Below are 23,175 nucleotides of genomic sequence, written 5' to 3' on the forward strand. Positions count from 1 at the left end.
AAACTATAGTTTATTAATTAATATTTGTTTAAACCATGGTTTAACATTACATATGAACAAAGCCTTTGTTACATTGACCTGGTTTGCATAACATAGTAAGCTAAACAATGGTTTACTTGGACCATGTGAAAAATTCTCCTAGAGACGAGTATTGCTCCTTCCTTGATCATCATCATCATCATCATCATCATCATATCCTCCCATGTCACACAGTGCTAAGCCATGATTTAGCTTAGTGTGTCATCTAAACTGGGACTCATGGTTAAGCTCACAAACTTAAAACTTCCCTCATGGCTAATGGGCAGGGATGGTGGAAGTTGTAGTTCAACATACAGAAGCCACCATCCTGGCTACCACTGGTGTAATCCTTATTTCAGTGCCGGTTCTCCCTTTGTTGGATTCCACAAGTTAGTGTACAGGGCCAAGGAGGGGTGGTAGATGGGTGATCTTGCCTTTGGGACAAGGAATGGCATAAATGAGCTTTCATTCATTTCAGTGCTTCAATTTTCTATCAGTATTGTTTTGTAATGCAACATAATGAAAATGTAACGGAATGAAAGTCGCTTAAATCTCACCATAATATACAGTTGATATAGCAGCCAAACATTTTGTACACACTTCAGGCAGTCATATTATTAAAGTTAATGGCATCTGTAAGAGGAAGACAAACTCACCGGCTTGAGACTGTAATGAGATAAGCTTGCAGTCTGATCCAGTTGCATGCAAATGATCTCATCTGAATTAAATTTATGTCTGCATTTCAATAATACCCTGAAAAGTATGGCAGTTCTCTTTTCACTTTCCTTTTCTAAGATTTCTATAGTTTCTTTCATTTCTACTCCTCAGAAAATAACCAGAAGGTCACAGATTACTCTGAATTTCCTGGCTGTATAGGCTGTGAAGCTCTTATATTGGTTACAGAATATGAACTTCAGAATCTCAACATTTTAAAAAAAGGTTTTAGATGGCTTGTGTCATTCTGCGAGTTGAATAAAATGGTTTTTGACTTAAACTGTAACCATGCATTTCTAAAGAATAATGAGATGCCAGGACCTCATATTTTGATGAAAAATGTATTAACGACCTTAATTACATTTTAATCCAACAATCCATTTAAATGCACATTTGAAATGGTGAGGTGATACTGCACCAGCCATGCTATGCAGAAGCTTGTGCTTTTTACTAAAGCTGGGCAGATAGTTTTGGTGTAGGTGGGGGCAAAAAGAAACCACCCAATAAAATGAAGAGTGATAAATCTTGCACGTTCCCATGGGAGAAAAGGGTTTGGATTCCATTACATAAATGTTATGGCAAGGTTGTTGTTTTTTCTTCTTCTAAAGTTTGATGGAAGATGCACATGTCCACAGAGGAACATCCCATCTCAAAACTGAAATACATCACCAATTGGGCTAGCCAATGTGATGCTATCCAGATGTTGTGGATTACAATTCCCAGCAGTCCCAGACAGCATGGCCTATAGTCATGGATGGTGGACCTTGTAGTCCACAACATCACATTGGCTACCCAGACATAGAATATATTAATTAAAAGCACACCGACCAAATTAGTGAATGTATATATTTGAATAACTACCCTACTGCCTTAAAACCAACAAGAGGTACTGAAAGGAACAAGGAAAATTATGACAATAAATTATTCAGAGTTTGTGAGAAAGCTTGCCACTAATCTTTCAAAGTAAATAAATCAGTACACTGTTATATACCAATAACATATCAGAATAAATAATATGTCAAGGAAATGCAGAAAGAAGGATGTGTTGATTTAGCTGTCTTATCTATGCTGAGATATCACTTTTACTGATCTCACAGGAGAGCAAGAGAACAGAGGACAAAACAGCATACATAACAAGTGATATACATAGAAATGAAGATACTCCGAATGTCAGCAGAAAATAAAACATGGGGGAAATGCCAAATAAGGAAACAAGAAAGGTTACACTGAGGCTTTGCTTTATTATTATTATTAAAAAGTGCTAGTTATTGATAGCATAATGTTTTTATTTAATTAAACAATTACAAAAATTTATGAGGTTATTTAGCTTTCTTATGGTCCGTGAAGAGGAATAGATATTCTCAGAGGAGTAACAATTTATTGGGCTGATGTTTCTATTAAGCCTATTCTTCTCTGGCTTTATAAAGTTGGTAAAGTTTTGTGGTTGGTGTACTTGCATCTCCTGGTGACCAGTATCCTACCAGCAACTGAAATAGGCAAATGATCTCATATGGGGTACAGCCCTTGAAGATAACTATATCTTCAGCATAACTTGGTGGGTAAATTCATTGGCAAGCTCTGATAATGGAAGAACAATTCTCAGCTAGCCTAGCTTGAGGATGCTGGCATGTCATCCATCCATGTTCCACTCACCATAATGCAATGTTTTCTAGAAGTATAGCTAACTATCATGTGCATTCGAACACATCAGCCTGGGTCGCTTATTGGGTCGGACAGGGATTATTATCTTATTTCTTCCACTTTCAAGCTAAAGAACAAGTAACACAAGTAACAGCTTGAGATTTCATGGCCTCCTTGGCAACCATGGGTCTCTCTCAGATGGTCATTGGTCCAACACACCAGGCAGGGCTCACTCTTGATGTGATATTTTCCCAAAGTGATACAAGGGGTGGACTGAAGATAGAGGGAGTGCAATGTACTCCCTTGTCATGGTCACACCATTATCTGGTTGTTTGGATTGACAGTGGCAGTTTCCCTCTGTAAGGGTGGTGGGTCCAGATGGCTCACTCTAGGACATTGATGGGACCAGATGTGTTCCTGAATGCTGTGGGGGATTTTCCAGTGGAGAAAGCTAGTGATCCTGTCAAAGCCCTGGTCTTGCTATGGAACGGTGAAATGATGCGGGCAGTTGACATGATCACTCCTGAGCATCCTTTCTGGCATTATGAAGCCTGAGCAGCTTCTTGGGACCGCTGAACTATGAAACAAGTTGGATGAAGACTGAAGTGCGAATGGTGCAAGTCTTTCTTTGAAGCTGACTGAGCACTGGTAAGAACACATAACTGTGCCTATCTGTGGCAGTGCAGGCTGTGAAAAAGCTCGTTTTGCAGCTTTCATTGCATTATCCCAGAGATTCTCATTGTTCATTGCAGGTTCTCCCAGAGATGCATCTCTGAGGGGCTGCTTTGTATCTTGCTGGTGTCTGTAAAATGGGATTTCTTCCTGTCTTCTAAATGGACACTGAAAGTTGTGACCATCTGCAAACCCCAAACTTAAGTTTGCATTTTCCTTCCAGATCCCAAGGCCACAATCTTATATAATATAAAAATATGCTCACTTTAGACAGAAAACTTAATTTATCTTTTGGGTTTTGGATTTGCAAGACTACCAGAAGCCAGATGTGGTTTTTTAACTGATACCAGCAAAGTCTGAAAGATATCTTAACCATAGTTTTATGGCATCTGAATTCTACCATTTAGGTGGAACATACACGGTTGAAATGGAGTGCTCCCCCATTTTGCTAAACAGAAATCTACAAAAATTCCTGTTTGAAGAAGCTAGACTTTTTATATCACTTATCTAATTTATTCATTGGATTGATTTTTTTAAAGCTTTCTAGATGTTTATTTGATCTGGCACAATGTTCAGATTGAAGCATGGCTGTTTATTTATCTTTCTGCTGTGCAAAATTTTCACCTTTACCTTTCAGCGAGAGATGGGAATGAAATCTGTAAAGAGCTGTCTGGGTTGGTTGTGCAATCCAATGTGAATGCCATTATAACAGGGAAGTTTAACAACATTGTCATTTAGAGTGCTTTGGCAGAGCTGCAATATTGTTCCAAGAACACATTTACCTTTGGCGTGGCAATGAGAAAGACAACGTAGCTCAGAACTAATATCTTTATCTGACAGCTCTTGGATAAAAGTCAGCAATAATACCAAGTAAACCAGGACATAACTGGGGAAGAAGAGGCAATAAGTAACCATTTATAAAATGATAATAATGGTTTTGCAGTTCATTGTATTCCAGGGGGAGACATGTGCAAAGAAGTATTCATCCCATCCAAAACTTTCAAAAGAAAAGGTCATTAGAGTGGCTGCAAGGGCAATATTAGAAACATATTAAAATATAATGTAATCTCTACGGAGCTCTCTTTCTTTCTGGCTGAACTTTGCTAAATATTCAGACTGTGACCTAGCAACTGTGTTATGGGAACAGTTTGGGTGTTGGGGACAAAACAATGCCTGCTTTAAGGACCTTTTAGCATAATTAAAATGTGCAGTTTGCTCAGGTGCTTGGGCAGCGGCAGATTTTAACAATATGGCACCCTATCCAAGCTCAAATTTGTGTGTCCAATCCCCCCCCCCCAATGATGGCCAAGCAGCTGCACTGGTACAACAGGAGGCTGGCAGGTTTTTTGCTCTCCCCGGCTCCTATCCTATCCTCTCCTTTATTCCTCTCCTTCATCGCAGCCTGATTTTCCCTCCCAGGCAATACAACAACAAAAACAACTAACAAAGAGGTGTCAGAGGGATTTCTCTGGATTCCCTTCCCCCTTTCCTTCTTCCTTCCTCCCTTCTGAGCCATCTTTCTCAAGCAGAAAGAAAATTTCAGTGCTTCAGAAATCCCCCCCTTTCCTCCCCTTCCAGTCTCCAAAACTGCCTTATTGCTCTTGTGCATTATGTCTAAGGGGCTGCGGAGGTAGCTCCCACCATTCAGTCCTCCTCCTGAGCAAAGAGAATGAGGTTTGGTTTTGAGAGAAAGAGGACAGGAAGTGCAAGTGGTGGAAAGAGATGCACCTTGCTCACTTTTTGGATTTTCTAGACCTTCTCCCTGCCCCTTCCCTTTTATGACAAATCTCACTGCGAACTGGAAGGTGGAGGTTGTTGTTGATTAGTCATTAGTCGTGTCCGACTCTTCATGACGCCATGGACCAGAGCATGCCAGGCATTCCTGTCTTCCACTGCCTCCCGCAGTTTGGTCAAACTCATGCTGGTAGCTATGAGAACACTATCCAGCCATCTTGTCCTCTGTCGTCCCCTTCTCCTTGTGCCCTCCATCTTTCGCAACATCAGGGTCTTTTCCAGGGAGTCTTCTCTTCTCATGAGGTGGCCAAAGTATTGGAGCCTCAGCTTCAGGATCTGTCCTTCCAGTGAGCACTCAGGACTGATTTCCTTCAGAATGGATAGTTTTGATCTTCTTGCAGTCCATGGGACTCTCAAGAGTCTCCTCCATTACCATAATTCAAAAGCATCAATTCTTCAGCGATTAGCCTTATTTATGGCTGAGGATGAGGAGGAGACTCTAAAATGCAGCTCCCTTTCTTGGCGCCACCTCAGCTCTATGTGGGGAACTGCCCTCACCACCTTAAATGTGGCTTTGCTCTGAGGTGAATCTACCAGTTTCGTTTCTCACATTTTCCCAATCTTAAATTCTGCTTGCCACATTTCCAAGCAACTGGAAACTATTCTGGCAAATGGTATATCTGTTCCCCAAACTGTGTTTGCTGAAATAATGCAAAGAAAGGTTCTTTTCATCATAAGTGACGTTTCCTAGTGTGGGGGTTGGGGAGTAGAAAAACACAAAGTTTCCCTGACTCCATATTTACAATGCTAATGCAGAAGATGGAGGGTAGTATTTGCAGGCACCAAGAGGAGTGCTCAAACCATCCTCCACATGTTAATTTCCTCTGGCCACTTTTAGCTTAGTTTTGCCCAGTCAAGTCCAGTAGGAAGCCTGTCTGGGGAACAATAGCCTCAGGAGATGGGGATGGTATTTGCTGGAGAGAATTGGCAGGTGTGCGACACTTAAGCACCTTCTTATCTTGCCTAGGGATGGACAAAATTGTCAATTTCACTTTCTTTTGGTTTCCCGTTTTCCCAAACTTAAGTTCAGGGTTGTTGTTTTTTATGTCCTTATGAAAATTCACAATCTTTTTGGTGCATATTTCTCCTGCTATACGCTGTTGTTGGTTTTTCATGCAGTCTTGGCTAGTTTGCACATTTTAGAAATCTGGTATGAGCGATGAAGCCAATATTAATGGTCAAACCCTCATATTTATTAGTTAAAGCTAAATTTTGTTTTGACTGCTAAAGCAGGGGTTGTCAACAAAGGCTGTTTCCCATTTATGTCTAGTTTACCACTGTGAGAACAGGATCCCTGATTGGATGAGCCATTGAGCTGATTCAGGAGGGCTATTTTAATGTTCGTAATGAGGTGCCCGTGGGCACAGAGGTGCCCTCAGAAGCCTTCCTTGGAGTCCACAGAGTATCCCCTGTTAGGATTTATTCCCCATGTTGCAGTCATGGGATTGTTTTATCTCATGATAGTGTGTGTTTTCATTCCACATTGTGGGAATTGACGGAGACAGGATGTTTTTATTACTGTTTTTCCGTGATGTAGGATTTTTGTCCTTCTGTTCTTTCCTCTATGCTGTTTGATGCTGAAGAGGAAGGAGCTGAGTTACGATGCTCCAAGTGTGTATATGGTAAATAAACGTAGTTTAGCCAAATTGCTGCGCTACTGAGTCTGTATGCTGACTACCTATACTCTGCTGATCCTGAAGTGTGCTGATACCTCTTAGGTATCAGTCGCTGTGATGTTTGGGCTGGAGAAAGATTTTGAATCTCCCAGCTGACCAGGAGGGAGAGAACATGCCAGTTCAGCATGTGTCTCTGCCGGACTCCTACTCATGTATATTATTATAGCTAATAGGAAAAAAGCTGCCACCTGTGCTTCCCACATGGTTCCCACAAATGTGGTTGCCACAAATAGTGTTTCTTGTTTACAAATGTGCCCATGGGTTCTCAAAGCTCAGCATTATGTTTTCTATTGGAATTGTAAATCTGAACTCACATCGTATTGGAAAATGGACATAGAACGCTCTATTTTCCCCCCCCAAAAAATGAAATACATGGTCCATTTTGAAGATGTTTTCTTTAGCCCATGACACTTACATCCATACAAATCCTAAATTTTAGTATCGATACAAAGGATAGGTCTGATCACTACTGCCTGGTGGCATTCTAGCAGCTTGTACAGTGAATTGAAAATGCAGCAAACACACAGTGAGGTGAAAATCCAATCTTCTGAGTTGCACTGAAAAACAACAGATGGCACAAAATCAGTGACCCAATGTAGTAGCAACTGCCATCAAGCCAATTGTCACACTGTATTTATTTTCACTTTGCTAGGTGCCCTATTTCTATAGGTTTGGCAAATCCCTTTCCTTCATGGAAGTCATTTATTTAATTCTTGCCCTTACTGGAGCCAAGTTGATCCCTGACAAAAATGCACTTCTATAGAAAGCAAATCTGTACATCTGTCAGCCAAGTCTCTTGATGCAGGTCTCAGAAGTGTATTAAGAATCAGATCCTCGCCACACCCATTGATTGGTTTTATGCCATCTCTGCTGTCAACTCCGTTTCATTTCATTGAATAATACACATCAGCACTTTATAACCTCCAGCATGTGAACCACTGCTTGTCTTGTGGAATCCTGCCCTTTGATTGTAATACAGATTTTCTCAGGCCACAACCCCAAATGCCTAAATTAAACTACAAATGCCTAAATATCACCTATAAAACATTTTTCTGTGCTCAATTTATCCTTGACTGTTTCAGTATTCCCATCTGATGAGCTGCAAAATTTACAAAAGTGTTGAATATATATTCAAAATCCATTCATAGTCATTCAGAATAAATGCTCCTTTTCTCCCATCCTCACCAATGCCTGAAAAGTGGGGCTGCATTATTATTTTTTTAGAACAAATGTGATAATACTGCTCGTCTGCTGTAGCCCACTTTTTCCAGTTTCAAACATAAATCAGTTCATTTATGTGCTATCAAGGTTACTCATATGGTATTCAGGTGAGTGCTACTAGATATAAATATCACTATTAAAGTTTGAATGCTAAAGGAACGCATTTCAAAATGGGTCTTATTATAGCTATATTTTCTTTTTGAACACATTAAATGCTGATGCCATTTTAAACCTGCCTGAACTGCAAGATGCCTCGGGTCTGTTAACTGTAACACTACCACAGACTTTTCTAGCTGACATGTTTTCTCTCATGTACTGTGCAAGGAGTGGAAAGCGGAATTTGCATTCTGCTGGAACCTTGTGTTCCTTGATATAAATGAGAAACACAAGCGATAACCTGATAATCAGACATTACTTAAGCCCTCGACATGCATAAGCAGATTTTCATATGGCAAATAGTGACTCTACTTTTACAAACTTCTTAGGGGTGTCTTTTCAAACAATTCCAAGTAATGGCTATTAATGTTGCAATGGTCCATAAATTCCCAGCTTGTGTATTATGCTGCTCACAGAAATGGTGATGTCAGGGTGACTCCCTTATTGGAACAGCTGAACTTCTTTTAATTTAAATTTACATATCTTTAAGTGAATTAGCCTTATCAGTCTTTTGTTTAGTATTAACTGACCGACACGATGCTGCACGGGTAGATTTTATATTTCCAAACCATTGTATGTTCTGCCCTGCAGCCCTTGATTTAACTGGAAACCTGCATAGCACCTTATGGAGCCTCTGCTGCAACATCTCCTTTGTGACCAGATGCAGGACTGCTGTCTTTTTGCAGGTGTATTTACACCTGAAATCACTGATGCAATCAAAGGGCTTATATTGAACTGCCCATACAATATCTCAGTTTATTAGTTGTCCTGTGATGCTTCCCCAATGACATACTGCTATTGGCATCTGAAGGGGCACCCATGCGCTCAGGTAAAACAAAGGGGGAGCAATTCTCACCTGCTCCCTGGTCAGCTGAGCAGCGCAAGAGAGAGCAGGGAGAGGACAGTTTTCAACCTTACCTCCCTCTCCCATGATTCAAATGAAAATCCCTCCCTGCTGGTATTAATTAAGCTAAAGAAAAACTGAATAGCAGCATGGGAGTCAATAATAATGGGAAACTCTCCTCTGATGCTACCCATTGCCATTTCTTGTACTGCTCAACTGACTGAAGAGCAGGTCAGAATGGTGATAAGGGGATTGGACTGCAGGCAAAAAAGTCAATTTTTATTTGGAACCTCGTCACTCCTTCCTGCTGCTGTTCTAATTGGTGGGAGAAGATGTTGTGGGCCAAGTAAGATTAGGCAGTGGACAAAAAGCAGCCCAAGGGGTGCAGATGCAATGCCTCTGAACAAGAGGTAAGGAAAAAAATGATGTGTTTCTTGGAGACCATGCATACCTATTGGAGAATGTGTATATTGCCGGCAAGGTATATTGTGTTGTGTTGTGTTGTGTTGTGTTGTTGTGTGGAACAAAATCTTTATACCACTTGATTGTAGTGAAACCTTTAAGTGGTGTACAAAATATGGTTGAGATACATTCCTCAAGCCCTGCTGAAGATTATGCATAAAGGCTGAAGTAGGTGCAGAATTTAGCTGATATATACACATTCTCCAAGGCCTGCTATCCTCAAGAACACAATCACACATTCACAAATAATAAAAACATAAAACAAGACCTAAAGTTAGAAGCATGCTTAAAAGTTATAACATATCATAGTTAACATCTCAGTCTCAGTCTCCAGTCCTCCTTCCTTGGGAACTTGTACATAATGTGTTAAGCTTATACTATAAATATTAGTAACACTGTACAATATATAAGTTAGTTTTGATGAGGATTTACTGTCGACAGTTTATTTAGGAGTGGCTTTTGCATATGCAGCCCATCAGTAAGGTAAAGATATTCATGTCATTAAATTCTTTGTTTATGGAAAAGCAGATGCTATCCCCTGTAGATCATTGAACTCTACAATGAAATATTCATGAAAAGGAAGGTGTTGTTTATTATTAATAATCCTGCTGCTTACTATGGAAATAAGGAGTACATTTCATTATACTATTCTGAAAGGCTTAACAACTTTCAGGGTGTCTTTCCCTTATAACTTTGCTTTCGTTAAAATTGTAATGAATAATCTGTGCCACAGGACCTGAATCTCAGTGTGGGAAAGTGTATTGTCTAATACGATGCATTACATTATAAAACAAAATAGCATTTTGCACTGTAAAACATTGCAGCTGTGCTCAATTTTTTAGCATCAAAGTGGGAAATGCTAGGGGCATATAAATGGAAAAGATTAGACGCCACAGCAGCTTTGCTACACTTACTACAGCAAAATACCCTTACTGTAGGGGTAGACAACATAATGCCATCTAAATGCTGTTGAACCACAACTTCCATCAACTCCAGACAGAATGGCCAATAGTCAGGGAGTTGTAGTCCAACAACATATGCAGGACATCACAAAGGTGGGACAACCCCCACCCACCCCCAAAATTGTGGTCTGGAGTTACAGGATATGCACTGACATGGCAACAAGTCAGTATAATCACCCCAAAACTTTTGCAGGCAGAAATAGTATTGGAAATGTTGTTGAACAGTGTATGACTGCTCCAATAGCATTATGGGGGGGGGGGGGGGGAATCATCATGAATATGCGATAAAAAGAACATCTGGAGAGGTCCCTGGTATGGATTAGAGCCTAAATATTTGACACAGATAAGTGTTCATGTGTTACTTGTGTGCAGAACATAAGTGCGTAGAGAAAGAGGAGTGGGACACCTTCTAGCAGGTGTCCCCAAGTCCTGAACATCATTTGTAAAAATAATGAATAAAGCTAGCCAGGAGCTGCCTGCCTCTATCATCCTCCCTCTGGCTAGTCTTTCCAGGGTGAGCTGGTTTTCTTCTCCAGTCTCCCAGGAGAAATAAGGCAACCAATGTTCCAGGAGACCCTTCCAACTGCTCTATATTCAGTTCTGCAGTGATGACTCCAACAGCGACTCTAAAGTGCTGGCAGTCACTGGGACATCAAAGACAGGCTGGTAGTGAGTGAGACATGGTCTGGAATCAGGCTACCTGGCATAGGCTGAGCTCTGCCTTTGAAGGGCAGGTTTGGATGAATTGTGGAGGAAAGAGAGACATTTAACTCTCTGGTGAGTCTCTCCATACTACATACATTTTGTGTTTCTAGCAACAAGAATAGCAAACTGCCTTTGTTTTTCCTTTCAGTCCCAGGCTGCACAAGGCAGAATTGGAGGTGAAGGCACAAGAGGCACATTGATGTTTTAGAGGAGTGGTTTTCTGGTTACCATTGTGACTACGCAGAGTCTTTTTTAAAAGAGAAAGAAAATAAATAAGTTCAATTTTAAGTTCCTGGTAAAAACAGCTTTAATGTGAAATGGCATGGTTTAATCATCTGAGTGTAGGGAGGGGATGAAGTGAGTGTATTCTCTTATTTATTTTTACAACTACCTTATTTTTTAAAGACCTCCTTCATTGGAGTCTTTTACCATATCCGATATGATAGGCATGGGTCCTTTCCACATTTGATTACAGCATGGAACCACAACCTCATTGTGAAATACGGAAGAGAGGGATTGTCATTTTCCATGATAAATATGCAATTTCTGCCACTGATGGCTGGATGTTGCACTTGCTGTGTGATTCTGTTTCCCTCCCCCTTCAATGGGATTGTGTGGTAAACATGAAATTAGCATTCCTTGCATGCAAAAGCAAAACTACTTGAAAATGGAGAAACTATTTATTTAATAATCAAATATAATAGCTAAGCAACAGCATAAGAAATAGATCTCAAGCGGAGCTCAAATACCAAGAAATCAACAGCCTTGGAAATTTCATGCCTTGGAAATTAAGAGCTCGAGAAGCAATTTGAAGGAAATATCAGGTAAATTCAATCCTAAGTGAGGTTAGCACTTGAATTGTTCCAATCCCAGAGGATATTAATTGCCTTGCAAAGCCTGGTAAATTCATCATTAAAAGTTTGTTTGGGTCACACAGAGACACACACACACTCACAACAAGTCCACTTACCATTTTTGGCAGTGGCAGCAGTTGTGGCCTGGCGTGTCTATGGGGAGTCAGCAGGCAGAGAACAACTCTTCCCACATGGCCAACAGATAGCGTTTCCTCCGTTGGCCATGATGGTTGACTGGACATACCCAAGAATTGGCCAATCATAGGTGAATTAAGGGGTGGGTCATTATTCAGCAGACCTGGGTGAAATCTACCCTGGATGGGCTTCACTCAGGTCTGCCTTCTTTTTATTTGAACTGACTGTGCTCACGATATCATCAGATGTCCTACCCTAATGTTTTGACACTAATCATGCAGTAGGCATGTTGAACAGTTCATGCTTGGACCTTGCTGTGGAATTATTCAGTTACCATATTTGGGGCCAAGGAGGAACTCACCTACAGACAAAATTGAAGTTTTGCCTTCCTCATAGCAATTGTCACAACTTGCTGGTAGAAAAGGGGCATTGAGTTGGATGCTTAGTCCCAGCATTGGGGGAAGATTGGTGCTCTACCCCTATTCCTCTCTCAAGGAATCTGGGTACCTCAGAAAAGGAATCCAGGGGGACGGATTCTGTCTGAATGCCCAAACAGGGGTTAATGGGCCATAGAACATTTTGAATGGCATCCTGGAAGATTGGTTCAATTTGGTGCACATCATGAGGTAATTCATAACCCAGGATTGGCCCTGAAGGAATAATCTGTCACCAGTACAGGTTGGATGATTCAGGATTCACACTCAATGCCTATGCCAAAGCCAACTGATACCTGCAATCAATAAAAGTTGTGGTTGGTTTGATCCCAGTATGTTGCCCTGTCATTATTGGTTTCCACTCTCTACCCCAACGACATTAGACACACTGTGCCTGGACACTAACTAGTACTTCAGGAAGTAAACTATGATAGTATGTACCAGGTTTCCCCAACCTGGTAATGGTACTCTCCAGGTGTTTTGCACTATAACTTCCATGATCTCTGACCATTGGTCATGCTGGCTGCAGCAGATAGGAGTTGTAATCCAAAATATGCAGAGGGCACCAGACTGGAGCAAGCACCTGCTGAGCACTGGCTTTGGTCTTACTACTGGAGTCCTGGGCACATCTTCACTGCAAATGTAACCTTGCTTTTTAAACTAGTTTAGCACCGTGGATTTTAAACAAAAAAAAACTATTTTGAATTAGACACCAGGAATCACACATAATTCCTTACTAAATCCCCAGGGATGCTTGGAGGAGTTTGTACTGGGTTAGACTGGTTGTGACTAGTTTTATATTTGTGGTGTAGATGTGAATGTTCTATCCTAGGCAATATCCTACTTGGAAGGTATTCTGTTTCTTCTCATTCCTCTCTTTCTTCTCTTTCAATTCTCTTTGTGCTTGTTATGTACTGAGCTTGGATCCTAGAACAATAGGCAGGTAGGATCCTGGAAGGCAGCAACCTGATTGGTCTGCAGGAGCCACCCAATCCGGCTCCAGGAGGAAGTGAATCAGCAACCTGATTGGCCTGTCAACACTTAACTCTGAGTATATTTCAGTGCTCCTCTAGGATAAAGTTTAGATTCAATTCAAGCTATGATCAAGAACCAATGGGATGCAAATAGGAACATAGAAAGGTGCCTCAATCTGTTCCAACATTCATTCACACTGCCTTCTGTCCCATTGCAATTGGTCTATCAGTGGTGGACTTTGGGCTCTCAAGTTTCAGTGGCACCCTGTGCAATGCTAAAATTTGGCGCCTCTCGCACTCTGTTCTACATCTTTGATACAGCGTCCCCTGCAGTGCCAGTGCCCAGTGTTGCTACATTAAAACAGCCTCTGGGTTTATTTTGCACAAGTATTTTTTTTCCCTGTTTCATCATCTGCTGATGTAGAAATAGATGTACTTTTTTCCATTTATCATAGTACACAATAGACACAAACATCTCAGCCATCCATAGATATTTACAAATCAATTGCCTTCCTTGTCCTTTCAAAGTTAATGCATTTCTAGAAGTGTAGCCCTGTTATAGTCTTTTGTACTAACAACAACAAGGAGTCTTGTGGCACTTTAAAGATAAAATTAGTGAAGTGGCTAATGGCCTATCACAAAGGTATCTATGGCTGGAATTCTAACCATGTCTACTCACAAGTAGGTCCCATTCAATTACATGGAGCTTACTTGCAGGTAAGGGGGGATAGGATTGCAGCCTCTCTCACGCATCTAACTGCATAAACAGCTTTTTTATTGCAACACTTTATTTCACAAATGTGTATACTTTACCCAAAAAAATGGTCAGGTATGTGTGTCACGTTTAACACCCACTGCAAAACAGTTTGTGTATCTATTTACATACAATGTGTGTATGTTTAACAAAATGCTTCTGTTGTAGAGAACTAAGGTGAAAAGAATTCATAGCAAGAGTCTGAGCTGTGATGGGGTCAAACAAAAATATAGAAGAAAATCTGCTTGGTAGTCCATGTTCAACAGATTCCTCTGACATGCCAAGATACAAGTGGTGTTCTTAAATACTAATTTTCATCAGCCAGGCTTGTAGGACTGTTTATGAGACCAGTAGATGAAAGGTTGAGCATCAGAAGCAGGAAGTAACTGCCTACACCATTTTTAGAGATTTGAAAGATGTAGTCTGAAGCGTCTTGAAAGATATATATTCCATGACTTAAGGGCAATTCACTCTTTATTTCAGTACAGATACGCAAAATAAATGAGGCTCTCTGCAAATGTGAACTGTGCACACAGACATCATATTTGGAATGCTCCTCTTAAAAATACTCTGAAGTAGCAACTTGGAAAAATATGGACTTTGCTTATGAGTATTTAAATGAACATGCCCAATTGTATACGGAGGCATTCCTTCCACACTTGATCAAAGGTGTATATTTATTGTACTTGGGTAAAAGGTAAAGAGACCCCTGACCATTAGGTCCAGTCGAGGACAACTGGTGTTGCAGTGCTCATCTCGCTTTATTGGCTGAGGGAGCTGGTGTACAGCTTCCAGGTTATGTGGCCAACATGACTAAGCCGCTTCTGGCAAACCAGAGTAGCGCACGGAAATGTTGTTTACCTTTCCTCTGGAGCGGTACCTACTTATCTACTTGCACTTCATGCTTTTGAACTGCTAGGTTGGCAGGAACAGAGACCAAGCAACAGGAGCTCACCCCGTCACGGGGATTTGAACCGCCAACCTTCTGATCGGCAAGCCCTAGGCTCTGTGGTTTAACCCACAGCACCACCCGGGTAGCCATTCCCAAATACAATTGTAAAACAAATGTGAGTCTTTATACAGTGCCAGATTTAGGGCAGTGCGGGCGCTTTCCCAGACCAAACAGTGCACTTGAGAGCATGCACAGAACAGAAGGAAAGAAGGGGGAGGGCACTTCAACAAACTCTTTTCCAAAAGGAATTATTGTGAAAAGAAGAAATAGAGATATTTTGCCCTCACTCAGGGCACCATATTACCAAGCTCTGCCCCTGCTTTTACTTCAGTGCTGCAGCTGACAGACTTTTGGAATTGGATATTTTCCAAATTCTTTCCAAATTGTAAAGTTCAGTGAATGGTCTTAGACAAAGCAGCAAATCTAAACTATCTGGAGAAATATGGTATCTCAGATCAAAGGCACACTTTGCAGGAAGGTTGTTGTTAATCAGCATTCATTTGCAAACTAAGATAATTGCAGATTTGGATTATTATTTTTCTGGCTGAATCTGCTAGTACCTTATCGTGGTAAGGGAATTCAGAAAAAATGGGAGAATGTGTGGGAGAAAGCTTCATTTCATCAGCAAGATTTAAAGAGAATTGTTTTAAATTCATAGGTGATATCTGACTCCTCAGTCTCTGAATAGGATAACACATAGTACCAGTCCCAATTGTTGGATGTTGTGTGGAGGACTAGGTCATTTCACAGTGATTGAGGAGCTTTGGAAGAAGGTTTTCTATGAGCTCCAACTGATTATGGGGCAGCTGCTGTCACCAGATCCACTTCTGGCACTGTTGTCCATTTTAGATAATGGAGACAAAAAGGCACTTTATCAGAGTGCATTGGTTTCCTTTTATATTGCAACCTGCATAGTGGTATCCTGAAATGGTAAATTAGCAGAATAGCACCTAATTTGAGGAGTGGTATTCTCAGATTTGGTTGGTGGCCCTAAATGGGGGGGGGGGGGGCTTGTCAATTAAGGGAACGGAAGACTCCAAGGAGAAAAAAAAAGTTTTATGTGAAATGGTTTTGTTTTATTAAATATGTTTCAGTCAAAGAGCATAATAGGCTCCCTCCATCAACTCATGTGGCTTTATGGAGTGATGTTATAGGTTGAATGAGTTAATTTTCCTCTTCTCTTTATGCTTGGCTAGATGATTACTTCTGTGGCGGTTCCCTGATTGCTTCGCTAAGTGTTGATTTGTGCACGTGTTATGATTTTCTGTTGACTACTTGTTTCGCTCTTATGTTTGCTGTAACCAAATGCATATGCTTTGAGTTCTTGTTGATTTTTTGCTTGTTTTTCTTTGATAGGGAAAGATTAAAATAAATATAATCCCTTTTAAAAAATCTACCAAGAATTCCAGTTCAAGTAGCTTAGTGTTTTACAAGGGATCAAGTTATTTCCCATCTGCGTCACTTTCACATTTTTTCATTCCTAAGTCTGTTCCTTTCCAGTTCTGCATTAATGTGTGTTACATCTGCATGAGAATTCACACTTAATTGCTTATTTTAAAATATATTTTGTCACACAATATGCAGTTCTTAACATATTTATAAACACATTTTTGGGGTGAAGGCATCCTGAAATTCAGAAAAGTGTGAAAGTGTGAACCAGATCACTTCATACTGGTATTGGCAAAGGGTTTGTCAGACAAACCTATGATTTACAATCCTTTAAATGTTGAATGAGAGAGTTTCCACGCAAATAGATATAACGGAAAACACTATTTAAACTGAGTTAGACTTGTGGACTTTGGCAACGTTCCTAATTATTTCGATGAACTGGGATCTTGCCCTAACTTTGAACAATTCCTCCAGTAACTTATGCTCTCAAATGAATTAACAGCAACAATAAATAATAAGCAGCACATGTGTCTGGGATTCAAAATTCATTACGCAATAAATCTGGGCAATGGAAATGTTTGTGTCCCCAAACTATCATGCACTAAGCTGTTTCTTGTTCGATATCTTCAAAACCCTGTTATTTAGCATAACAACAGACCAGACATGCAACAAACAGAATTATGCGGATGAACAGAGAAACCCGTTACAGAAAGCAATTAATCCTCAGCAAAAAGATTTCTTTTGAAACCACATAATGATAGTGTAGCTAGAAGTATTTTTAATATTTTTTGATGGGTTCTGCTAGTTATGCTGAACTGACTCTCATCACACTGTTTTTCTGCTTTTTAAAAAAGATGCTTGATACATTGTGATTAGGGAACTGGATAGAAACTTGTCTTTTTGCTATGTGAAAGAGTAACCTGCTGTTCTAGACAATCACCTTTATTGTATTTCCTGTAGATGCTAATAAGCATGGAGTGAGAGTGAATAAAAGCAACACTTTGATACACAAAAAAGGGGCAAATGCATCTCTGATAGTCCATATGGGGTAGCCAAGAGAAGAGGCATTCATGCTAATAATGACTAGAACATTATTAAATGGCTGAGTGATTTAACAAAAGATTCTGGCTTGTGTAGCTTTCTAGGTGCAAACTGGCTGCTGTTATGTAAAGGTAAAGGTAAAAGGGAGTCCTGATTGTTAGGCCCAGTTGCGAATGACTCTGGGGTTGTGGCACTCATCTCACTTTACTGGCTGAGGGAGCTGGCGTACAGCTTCCAGGGCATGTGGCCAGCATGATTAAGCCACTTCTGGCGAACAAGAGCAGCGCACAGAAACACCATTTACCTTCCCGCCGGAGCGGTACCTATTTATATACTTGCACTTTGATGTGCTTTCGAACTGCTAGGTTGGCAGGACCTGGGACCAAGCAACGGGATTCAAAACCGCTGACCTTCTGATCAGCAAGCCCTAGGCTCTGTAGTTTAGACTGCTGTTATGTACTTTGCCTAAATAAAAATCCCCACTCCTAATTTCTTGTCATTCTTTCATTTGTAGCTTGGGGAGATTTTCAGAAGACATTTTTTTCTATATCCTTATTTTTGCACTAGTTGTACATCCTGGGTTCCCCCAGCTGTTTTTGGACCCCAACTCCCACCATCCCTCACCATTGGCCAATAGTAGTAGTAGTAGTAGTAGTAGTAGTAGTAATAATAATAGCCTGCCCATCTGGCTGGGTTTTCCCAGCCACTCTGGGCGATTCCCAACAGAATATTAAAAACACGATAAAACATCATGATTAAAAACACGATAAAACATCACGATAAAACTTCCCTAATCAGGGCTGCCTTAAGATGTCTTCTACAAAGTCAGCTGGAGACCCAAGATGGAATAACACTGTACTAGAAGGTTGGAACACATCACATTATGTACACCTGTGTTGTTCCCCCCTAAATTAGTGCTTGCGTGCGCACATGCACACACACTCTTGTATATCTTCGAATTATTTTGCTGAATTGAATGATACCTGGACCTCTGTATGGTGCAGCCATCATCCTAGTGCCATTTCCATCTTGAAAAACGCAGAAGACCTTCCTTTGCAGATTTAAGTAAAGGCACCAGTACACTGAACAAGAAGACCAATATTTTGTTGTAACACTCGACAGCAAAGTGTCATGGAACTGGTTGTGTGCTGGCCCTCGACCAAATAGATCTGGATCCAAGTTTTGATTCAGCCATGAAATTCAATGGATAGCAGTGGAACAACAATAAATAAATATTCTTTTAAAGTAATTAAATAAATAAAAACTTCATGCAACACCAACTCCAATTCACTTTTCAAAGCTTGCACAGTCCAGCTGGGAATTCATGGTAAACGCAGCGAGCTACTCCTACTAATCCGTCATTTTCAGCCTTTGTTTGTTGCTACTCAGTGATGCAAACTCCAAACAGTAGCAATTTAATACATTTTCATCCAATTATACTCCCCTAATGTTTAACATTACACATCCCTAGTGTACTATGTAAAGTCTATCGCAAGCCCAATTTTAAAATGATGCCAGGCAAGCGAGAAGAGGAGGAGAAAAGGGGGGGGGGACCCTACCCATGCAGTATACCACATGCCGGCATTCTCTTTTAAAGTTGGCTCTCAGCAACTACACCAGTGGGGTGTCTGCCTGAACCACAGATCTCTGGCGTGCTAATGCTGCAAGTGTTGGTGAAACAACGACATTAAATTAGTACTGTGCTGAAGACTTCTCCTGCACTCTGTCCCCCCAACTATTGCCTGTCAATTAATGAGAGAGAAAAAATTGCATTCAAACATTATGAAAGGGGAGAGAAAATTATAATGGGGTTGTTGTTGTTGTTGCAGCACTTCCTTTACTTTTAAGTTAGATGAGGAAGAAGAAGAAGAAGAAGAGTTTGGATTTGATATCCCGCCTTTCACTCCCTTTAAGGAGTCTCAAAGCGGCTAACATTCTCCTTTCCCTTCCTCCCCCACAACAAACACTCTGTGAGGTGAGTGGGGCTGAGAGACTTCAGAGAAGTGTGACTAGCCCAAGGTCACCCAGCAGCTGCATGTGGAGGAGCGGAGACGCGAACCCAGTTCCCCAGATTACGAGACTACCGCTCTTAACCACTACACCACACTGGCTGTTTGTGCGCGTCGTTCCTTTCATTCTAGAAATCATCTCACCATTGGGCTACACCAGTGGTGACTGGTGAGGATGGGGCACCATTGCTGTGCTGCTTCCCAGTCCAACAGGCTTCTGGCACTTACCAAGAAGGAGAAGGAAGGTGAAAGGTGCAGGGAGCTTGGTACCATGTAGCATGTTGTCGAGACTTAGAGAAAGCTATTCCTCCCCTGGTTGCAGAAAACCAGAAAGCAAGCTAGAGTCCCTTTTAATGAGTTTATACATTCATAATAGCAAGAGACAAAAGAACACATCAAGCCCTGACAATGTTGTTACTCCAACTGGTCTCCTCCTCCCTCCTTCTTAGCAACAGCACCTCCCTTTACGGTGGCTGCTCGCGGTCAATTGTCTCTGAATCCTTTGTTCCTGAACTCTTAATGAACAATCAGTCCAGTATACCTGAAGGAGCGTCTCCACCCCCATCGTTCCGCCCAGACACTGAGGTCCAGCACCGAGGGCCTTCCGGTGGTTCCCTTGCTGCGAGAAGCCAAGTTACAAGGAACGAGGCAGAGGGCCTTCTCGGTGGTGGCCCCTGCCCTGTGGAATGCCCTCCTATCAGATGTCAAAGAGAAAAACAACTACCAGACTTTTAGAAGGCATCTGAAGGCAGCCCTGTTTAGGGAAGCTTTTAATATCTGAAGCACTATTGTATTTTAATATTTTGTTGGAAGCCGCCCAGAGTGGCTGGGGAAACCCAGCCAGATGGGCGGGGTATAAATAATAAATTATTACTACTACTACTACTACTACTACTATTACTATTATTGAAGATGTGTCAGATGGCTGCTCTGCTTCTGTCTCCCCTTCCCTTTCTGCTAACACTTCCCAACTCTTCTGTTCGCCTATCTCTGAGCTGTGATCTTCCTCAAACTCCTGAAGCCCCTGCTGTAATTCAATGCTGCATTCCTCTTCTCCTGCAGCGTCAGGAGAAGAGGGGAGGTGATCTCTACCATTCCTCCTCCATCTTGCCCTCTTGAGTACAATCCCTGACACATGTGGCAGGAGTGTCTGAGCCACTGTTTTGGGAAGCCAAGAGAGCAACTGAGCCTGACCCCCAATGGCTTAACATCCAGTTGACTCCATTATCTTCTGATAGTTGCCACCAAGAAATTCCCAAGGAGTCGAGGACAGAGGTCACCAGAGGTCACTTTGCCCAAAACCCCTCAAACCTAAAACACCCTGGTGTGGATAAATCCTTGCCAACAGGCAAAACTCATTTTTCATTTATTCTACAGAGTCCGTTTTAGCACAATATTTAACTTTGTGGGCTTCCCCCTTTCCCATTACTTTATTAGCATAACATTTCACTCCATCAGGACTACGATTTGGCATTTAAAAGTGTCAATAAAAAACCCTTTACATAAATACATTCCTTTTATTGTTTGACTGATAATTTACTGACTATCATAATATTTTGTAGCACAGCATAAATAACCATTAATACAACTACCAAGTTTATGGCAGAGTATGATTTTATACCCTGTGGTCAGGGTGATTGTTCCATGAAAGGGTTTTCTGTTGTCATCCTTGCCATTTTCATTTTTTTTAAAAAAACGAGACGATGTTCAACTGAGCGTGCCTGTATTAGTAATGAGTTTGAATTTTCCGGGCATAAACTTCCAGCTCAAACTGAACAGAGGAAACAAGGCAAAAACCTGGGGCCATTTTGGAGGGTGGGGGGTTTCGTATGCAGAGAATTCATCAGGAGGCAGGTTTCCCATTTGTAGTAGGAAGCATCTTGCTCCCCTCTTTTAAGTTTAAATTTAAATGCAATTGCTGAAGGATATCCTCTTGATAGCTACTAATTGGCGGCTGCCATTTATCGCTTCCTCACATACCCAGTTCCTTGTAACAGTAGTGCTAATTAAGAGCTCCTACAACATCTTTGACAGTGCCACCTAAATATTATTTAGGTTATTATTTAGGTTACTACACAATGTCACATGTGTCATTGTGGAGAGGCCTAATCCAACACTGATATATCTGCAGGTGTACTTTAACTAAACCAAATGTCATCGACAAACTGATAATATGTATTCCAAGTTTTGGGTTGTTTCGCTTGTGTTATTGTTATGTTGTGTTTGTGTGTGTGTGTGGAGTTCTATATAGTTTTAATCTGATAAAGTATATCTGCTGCAGATTCTTATGCTTTTTATATTGTTTTGTTGATGAACCTCTAAAGGATTTTTATCTGAAGAATTGCACAAACGCACTACTGATTGCATAGTAGGACAGTGGCTCTACTCCATTCTCACCCACCCCAGACAACAAGGGAGCCACAGTGGTTCAGAGGTTAGAGTCCTGGACTAGTACCTGTGACACCAGGGTTCAAATCCCCATGTAGTTATGAAGCTCACTGGGTGACCTAGGGCCAGTCACTACCTCTCAGCCTAACCTACCTCACAGGGTTGCTTTGGGGATTAAAGCAGCTGAGGGAGAACTAGGTATGTATGCCACCTCGAGCTCCTTGGAGGGGTGGGAAATGAATGAAATAAATATGTAAAATGAAATAAACTTCATGTGCATTTGAATTTATGTTGGAATGAGTATAAATCTCTCAGTTGCTCCTCAAGCTTCTTAAGATTTCACAGTGTTGAAAATGGCTTAGAAATATAGCCAATCTGTGGGGAAAGTGTGAATTGTCCTCCTGGACAATTTGCTCCTGGAAAACTGAATTGGAGCAACAAACACAGCGCCGAGAGCGACACTTTCAAAGTGAAAAGATGAAAGGTTGGAGAAGAAAGTAAGTGGCAATCACAAACCAGACACAAATGAAATTGGACAGATAGAACTAGTGCGGATTGCAATTTGTAAATTATTGAGTGGGACTGGGAGCTTCGTGGATGAGAAGATGTTAGAAACAATTTAAATTAACTATGGTATTAAGATGTTGCTTTTTGTAACACTTTCAAAAAATCTGCAGGGTGCCCTGCCTCCGGTTCTATTTAGATCATTTGGAGCATTGCCTTTGACTTTGCTTGCACTATTCCCCAAACTTTTCAAGGTAGGTTTCCCCATTCCAGTATATTCCAGATTTCAAACCATTCCTATTTCTTTCTTTTTGTTTGGATTTTTTAAAATTAGAAACTGTAAAGCAAGTAAAAGGTTCTGCGAAGTTACAGGGAACCCGGCAGAGGGCCTTTTCGGTACTGGTGCCTGCCCTGTGAAATGACCTCCCATCAGATGTCAAAGAAATAAACAACTACCATACATTTAGGAGACATCTGAAGGCAGCCCTGTTTAGGGAAGCTTTTAATATCTGAAGGACTATTGTATTTTAATATTTTGTTGGAAGCCCTCCAGAGTGGCTGGGCAAACCCAGCCAGATGGGTGGGGTATAAATAATAATAATAATAATAATAATATGTTGTTGTTGTTGTTGTTGTTGTTGTTGTTATTTTCACTATACAATTGCAACCTCTGAGAATTAAAAGTGTCCAAGTTCTATTCTTAATGCACAGATGTTATAATTCAAAATGGAATCACTACCACAAGTATTCCAAGTAATATGGCAACATCCACCTGCAGTAATAAAAAGGTTCTAAATGTCTCTCTGTTAAATGCTCCCTTCAAGATTCCCTCCCTGTTGGTGGTCCCTTTCTGCATATATCAATTATGTGCAAAGT

The 23,175-nt window shown here is 41.0% G+C and overlaps 1 protein-coding gene across 4 annotated transcripts in view; it reads right to left on the reverse strand.

Annotated features, from left to right (window-relative positions):
* Positions 1 to 23,175, reverse strand: part of MGAT4C (MGAT4 family member C) — a 309,266-nt gene that overhangs the window by 59,617 nt on the left and 226,474 nt on the right. The gene's annotated exons all lie outside the window — the stretch shown is intronic.

Source organism: Podarcis tiliguerta (genome assembly GCF_965153285.1).
Source record: "Podarcis tiliguerta genome assembly, chromosome: 10".
NCBI lineage: Eukaryota > Metazoa > Chordata > Lepidosauria > Squamata > Lacertidae > Podarcis > Podarcis tiliguerta.